Source organism: Hylobates moloch, unplaced genomic scaffold, assembly GCF_009828535.3.
Source record: "Hylobates moloch isolate HMO894 unplaced genomic scaffold, HMol_V3 SCAFFOLD_3, whole genome shotgun sequence".
In the NCBI taxonomy this organism is placed as follows: Eukaryota; Metazoa; Chordata; class Mammalia; order Primates; family Hylobatidae; genus Hylobates; species Hylobates moloch.
The window spans coordinates 23,621,962-23,629,195 of NW_026652278.1; positions in this window are offsets into that span (position 1 = coordinate 23,621,962).

Consider the following 7,234-nt stretch of genomic DNA (forward strand, 5'->3'; position numbering starts at 1 on the left):
GGCTGTGCCTGGCATCTGGCTGCCTGATGGTAACCATCAGTTGTTTCTCATCAGGCTCATTCCCGGTTAGGGGTGGGCAATTGTGAAAGGAACCAAGGTTGAACTAACAAGCCATGAGGGAGGCGTTGCCTTGGTGTTTCCCAACAACTGGGGGTTTATACCGGTAATGATATGAAGACAACGTGGCGTGATTTGTGGCACCTTTCAAGCACTGTTGGCCTCTAGCAAGAGACAAGATGGGGGACTGGGAGGGCTGCGAGAGGGGAGGAGGGATACTGTGCTTGCTAGTTCCTGCAGGTAGCTGGTGCAGCGGTTAAGAAATTCATAGAATCATGGATTAAGAACAACGATGCAGATCCTGGCAAGGTGGCAGCAGTTGTGCCATAGTGTTTGAATCTCTCCAAATAACTTCATAAAAACACAGATAAACTGGGGTAGCAAAACTAAAATTCAGGGATGAGCGTTGCACCAAATATACAGGTGTCAAGCATTTCCACAAACCCTTAATAAGAGCACGTGAAGACTAACCAGCGTATTATCAGCATCTGTGCAGGAGGAAGCCGAAGGAAGTGATGGGGTGTCTGATGGACCTGAGAACAGAACCCCACAATAGCCATCAGGAGCTCAGAATCTCAGCGAGCCAATCTAAGAACAGCCACTAACACTGGGAGCAGTTTGCACCTCCAGTGGGTGAGTATGAGAGGTTTTGGTAAGGCCTGCAGGGGTTGGAGCAGTCAGCGTTCCAGGAACTCCCAGGACTCAGCCCCACGCTCAGGCGTAGGAGCCAAACAGGAGCAGGACAGGTACAGCGGAGACAAAGGAGAAAGAAGGTTCTTTTGGAGGGGAACAGAGCCAGGAGATCTCTGAAAGTAAGTGCTATATTTTTGAATACTTCAGGAAATTAACAGAAAAGGGAGCTCTAGAGCCCTAAATAAGAAAAAACTATTCTAAAATCTCCCAGAAGTTCAGAAAAATTTCACATAAAAATAAGAAACAGAAAAAAAGGTTGAGGTAAAATGCTATGCAAACTTAGAAAGGAAAATAAGGTGCAGAATGACGTGCCTACAAGGAAACACATCACAGAGACATGCCCATAAACAGATGAAAATCTGTAATGTTCAAAGCACATTTACAGGTTTAAAAACAGCGTATGCAAAAACAATATACAACAGAGAATTAGAGAAGCTGAGGAATTAAGTGAGAGAACTCAGGAAAGAATGAGAAAATCAATTTAAATAATGGAGACTAAAGTAGGAGGAACACAGGAATGAATAAACACCACAGATAATGTCTTAAGATAAACAGGAGATGACTAAAATGAATAAAATTATTTAAGCGAAAGAAATATAGAAGATAGGCAACAACATTCAACATTTACATAATAGGTTTCAACAAAGAAGAAAGCTAAAGGGAACAGGACAAATTTAAAAAACTATAAGAAAACAATCCTGAGATAAAAAAAAGTTTGAAATTATACTTTGAAGAGGCACACCCTATAACTGAATAAATAAACCTAGAATGGCCAACAGGGCATACTTATGGTAGAATTACTCCACTTAAAAAAAAAATTCCCTGGTTGATCAGACAAAAGACCAAGTAACTTATGGTGAAAAAAAATTATATTGCCATCAGAAATTTTCAAAGCAACAGTTTAGGTCAGAAGAAAATAAAATGGCATGAGTTCTAGTGACAAGGGTGTTTGTTAGGTAATTCAATAAGCCCCATGTTTGCTTTACATGGTGTTCTGCATCTGTGTTAAGTTTAATAACAAAGTTTAACCCAGCAATCCCATTACTGGGTATATACCCAAAGGATTATAAATCATTCTATAAAGACACATGCACATGTATGTTTATTGCAGCACTATTTACAATAGCAAAGACTTGGAACCAACCCAAATGCCCATCAATGATAGACTGGGTAAAGAAAATGTGGCACATATACACCATGGAATACTATGCAGCCATTAAAAAGAATGAGTTCATGTCCTTTGCAGGGACATGGATGAAGCTGGAAACCATCATTCTCAGCAAGCTAACACAGGAACAGAAAACCAAGCATCTGATGTTCTCACTCATAAGTAGGAGTTGAACAGTGAGAGCACATGGACACAGGGAGGGGAACATCACACACTGGGGCCTGTCGGAGGGGTGGGGAGCAAAGGGAGGGAGAGCATTAGGACAAATACCTAATGCATGCGGGGCTTAAGACCTGGATGATGGGTTGCTGAGTGCCACAAACCACCATGGCACATGTATACCTATGTAACAAACCTGCATGTTCTGCACATGTATCCCAGAACTTAAAGTATAATAATAAAAACCCCCAAATTTAAAAAGAAACAACAACAGTGGCCAGGTGGGCAAGGGAATGAGTTAGAGCCGGTGGGATTAGCCTATGATGGATGGGAGAGCAGTACTCTACGTAAAGGTGGCAGGAGGTCCCATCTCCAGCCTATCTGCCTTGGGATAAAGAGAGCTCACAGGGGAAGAGTGAACATGTGATTTTACTATTTTTATGTCTTTTTTACTTTTTGTGGAGAACATGGTCTTGCTATGCTGCCCAGGCAGGTGTCTAACTCCTGGGCTCAAGGTAGTATCCTACTGCCTCTGTCTCCCTAAGTCTGGCATTATAGGCGTGAGCCATCACATCTGGCCTGAAACAGGATTTTAAAGAGGAGCTGAAACTGTGTGTGTGGGCATATCCTAGTTTTTAAACATTTACAACCAATGTAACATTTTACAAACCAAAACAAAATCTCATGTAGGTCTGACAAAACACATGTGTGATCTAAAATTGGTTCTCGGGCAGAAGTTGTGGCTTCTAACTGCACTGCAAGCTCTGTAAGGACAGGTACCCAGCCAGGATCCCCCTCCTGGCAGCCTGGAGGCCAGGGAAAGGTTGGCGGCTGAGCAGCATCACAGACACCTGAGGCTTAAGCATTCCCGCTGCACACTCTGAAAGCAGAAGCTGCAAAAGACAAGCTAGGTCATTTGGTTGGGCTTTCTTACTTACTTAGAGACAGGGTCTCACTCTGTTGTCCAGGTTGTAGTGCAGTGGCACAATCATAGCTCACTGTAACCTCAAACTCCTGGGCTCACGCAATCCTCCCTCTTCAGCCTCCCAAGTAGCTGGGATTACAGGTGTGCACCTAGCAAATGTTCTTATCTCTTCCTCAGTCCAGAATGCTGTGTATTCTAATTTTTAGGGTGGATTCTAAACAGCCTTTTTTTCTTCTCTCTTTTTTTTTTTTTTTTTTCCTAAAGAGTGTTGGAAGGGCTGGGTATGGTGGCTCATGCTTGTAATCCCAGCACTTTGGGAGGCTGAGGCAGGCAGATCACAAGGTCAGGAGTTTGAGACTAGACTGGCCAACATGGCGAAACCCTGTCTCTACTAAAAAAAATTACAAAAATCAGCTGGGCATGGTGGCACAAGCCTGTAATCCCAGCTACTCGGGAGGCTGATGCAGGAGAATTGCTTGAACCTGGGAGGTGGAGGTTGCAGTGAGCCCAGATCTCGCCACTGCACTCCAGCCTGGGTGACGGAGCGAGACTCTATCTCGAAAAACAACAACAACAACAACAACAACAACAACAACAACAACAACAACAACAACGAGTGTTGGAAGGAACCATATGAGGTCCAGATTGAAGGCTAAGACCAACTTCACATCAATTCCTGGTCTCCTGGCTCTCAGGCCAGGGCTGTTTGCACCAGGTGGATTGTGCTACTTCTTTAACACCTATTCTGCAGGCAGATAGATAAAGTCATTGGCTCCAGCCTCTCTTCCTGGAGGGCTTCCTCCTGTCCTTCAACTTTGAATTCCTTCCCATCTTTAGAATCTAGGGCAATTCCCACATAGCTTCTTCATGAAGTGTTTCCCAATTATTCCAGCTACAAGTCCTCGCTCTAAGTTTTGTTGGCATTCATTTTCTTCACAAACTGTAATTGACATTATGAAATTTAACCTTTCCCATGTCTCTCCAACTAGACTTGTAGTTCCTTGGGGCCCAGCCCCAGCTATTGCTCAGGACCAGGCACATAATAGCTACTCAATAAATATTTATTGATTGGTACATTTAAAAATTGATGAAGACATTCCAAACAAGTTTACAACAGAATGGATGATGGGAGCAGAATTGAATTCAGTCCCATTACTTCCTAGCTGGTGACCTTGGCTGGGTAAATTATGTATCTTCTCTGACCTCCAGTTTCATCCTTTACAAAATGAGGGTGATGATATTTTCTGACAGCATATTTGTGAGGATTAAAAGAAATAATGTGCACAAATCACTTAGCGTGCTGCCAGACATGTAATCGGCTCTCTGTAAATGTCAGTTGTTTATCATGACAGGGCACCTATATTTTTAAACAAGAAGGAGATGTGCAATTCTGTTTTGAATTCTCTGTTTATTGTCCCTTATTTCTTCCTTCCCAAATACCTCCCAAATTTCCTATATCATTTTTAAAAACAAACTTTATTGTTTAAAGTTTTAGATTTACTGCGAAGAAAGTACAGTTTCTTTATGCTCCACACCTAGTTTTCACTATTATTCAGATCTTAGTATAGTACATCTCTCATAATTAACGAACCAGTGTTATCACGGTATTCGTAACTAAAGCCTGCACTTTTTTCAGATTTCCCTAGTTTTTACCTAATGTCCTTTTTCTCTTCCAGAATCCCATCCGGAGTCCCACATTATATTTAGTTGTCATGTCTTCTTAGGCTGTGACAGTTTCTTAGATTTTCTTCATTTTTGATGACCTGGACAGTTTTGAGGAATACTGGTCAAATATTTTGTCGAATATCCTTATATTGGGATTTTAAATGCTTTTCTCATGATTAGACTGTGGTTTTAGTTTTGTAGGCGGAAGTCGATGGAGGTAAAGTGCCATTTTTGTCACATCATGTCAAGGGTACATACTATCAACATGGCTTTTGATGGCTGAGGTTAACCTTGATCATCTGGCTGAGGTAGTATTTGTCGTATTTCTTCACAGGAAAGTGACTCTTTCAATCCCCTTCTTATCCTGTGTTCTTGGAAAGTCACTACGTGTAGCCCATACTTAAGGAGTGGAAGTTATGCTCAACTTTCTTGAGGGCACAGTATATGTGTAAATTATTTAGAATGCTTCTGCACAGATTTGTCTCTTTTTCCACATTCATTTATTTTTTCTTATTTGTATAGGCTTGCAGATATTTATTTTATACTTTGGATTATAATCAATACTACTTTCTTTAAATTGTTCCAGCTTTGGCCACTAGGGGCTCTTTCAGCTGTCTCCTGTGTTCCTTTGATATATCCCATTGGGGGTGGGTGTGTGTGTGTGTGTGTGTGTGTGTGTGTGTGTGTGTGTGTTGTAAGCACTTCTTTACTTTCTGGCACTACAAGTTGCTCCAGGCTCATCTTGTGTATTTCTTGCTCCAATTCTAGAATCAACCATTTCTTCAAGAAGCTCTAGTGCCTTTTACTGGAGAAGGGTATTTAAAACCAAGATCCCGGCTGGGCACGGTGGCTCACAACTGTAATCCCAGCACTTTGGGAGGCCGAGGCGGGCAGATCACCTGGGGTCAGGAGTTTGAGACCAGCCTGGCCAACATGGCAAAACCCTGTCTCTACTAAAAATACAAAAATTAAACCCTGTTTCTACTAAAAATAAAAAATTAGCTGGGCTTGGTGGTGGGCACCTCTAATCCCAGCTACTCGGGAGGCTGAGGCTGGAGAATCACTTGAACCCAGGAAGTGGAGGTTGCAGTGAACCGAGATCATGCCACTGCACTTCAGCCTGGACGACAAGAGTGAAACTCCATCTCATAAATAAATAAATAAAACCAAGATCGGAGCACTAGATATGTTCTCTTACTGGCTTGTCCTTACTTCTAGGCCGTCTCATCTGAGAGCAAGGACAAAGAGGTATGCATATGTATATGTACATATACATACACACACAACTATCTTTCAGTGTTTCTATATGTAACCATCTGTTTCTATATTAAGCTAAACATGAGTTCATACTGATGTCTCCAACTCTAATTCATGATCATCTCCCCTTGTTTCTCCGTGACCTCCTATTTCATCAATGAGAACCTGGCTCCCACCATCCGCCATCCATTTCGCTTACATTTCACTTGATTGTTCAGTTCTAGTGTACATGTATAGCAGTGTTAAGATTGCTAACCTGTACCACTGTGGGGAACAGCTTTATTAATTTGAGTATAGTGGTTTTTTTTTTTTTTTTTTTCTGAGACGGAATCTTGCTCTGTCGCCCAGGCGATCTCCACTTACTGCAAGCTCCACCTCCCGGGTTCATGCCATTCTCTTGCTTCAGCCTCCGGAGTAGCTGGGACTACAGATGCCCGCCACAACGCCCGGCTAATTTTTTGTATTTTTTAGTAGAGACGGAGTTTCACCGTGTTAGCCAGGATGGTCTCGATCTGTTGACCTTGTGATCCGCCCGCCTCAGCCTCCCAAAGTGCTGGGATTACAGGCGTGAGCCACTGCACCTGGCTGAGTATAGTGTTTATATGCAATTATTTTTGCTTCAGTTTTACAGACTCCACTAATTTATTTCCAAAGTTGCTTAGGTCAGCACCTTCCTTCTCACCCCCTCCCCTTCTTTCAGTGAGGTATTATAGTTTCATACATTTTAATATAGTTAGATCATTTTATCACACACTGCATTCCATCCTGGGATTCCTTTGACGTCCTAAATGTTTTTTTTTTTCAATTTGCATACATTATGGTTCACTTTTTGTGCTGTAAGATTCAGTAGGTTTTGATAAACCCCCCGAAAAAAATATCCCCTGGGCTTCCCTGATTTCAACCTCCCATTTCCCCGTAAGGTCCTGGCAACCAGTGATTTTTTTTTTTTTTTCACTGTCTCTATAGTTTTGCTTTTTCCAGATATCATATAATCAGAATCAAACAGCATGTAGATTTTTTCAGGCTGGCTTCTCTCAGTTAGCAATATGTATTTCAGGCTCATCCATGTCCTTTCACGGCTTGATAGCTTCTTTTTATCACGGAATAATGTTCTTGTTATAGATACACAAGGTTTGTTTATACATTCACCTATTGGAGGACATCTTGGATACTTCCTACCATAATTTTTTTTTAAATCAAAAAAGAAACTTTGTTTTTTTCTTACAACAGAAATTTTTCTTTTATTTTTCCTTTATAGAAGTAACATGTGAAAGAAGAGTATATAGTGGCTTGGAACATGGGCTCTAAAG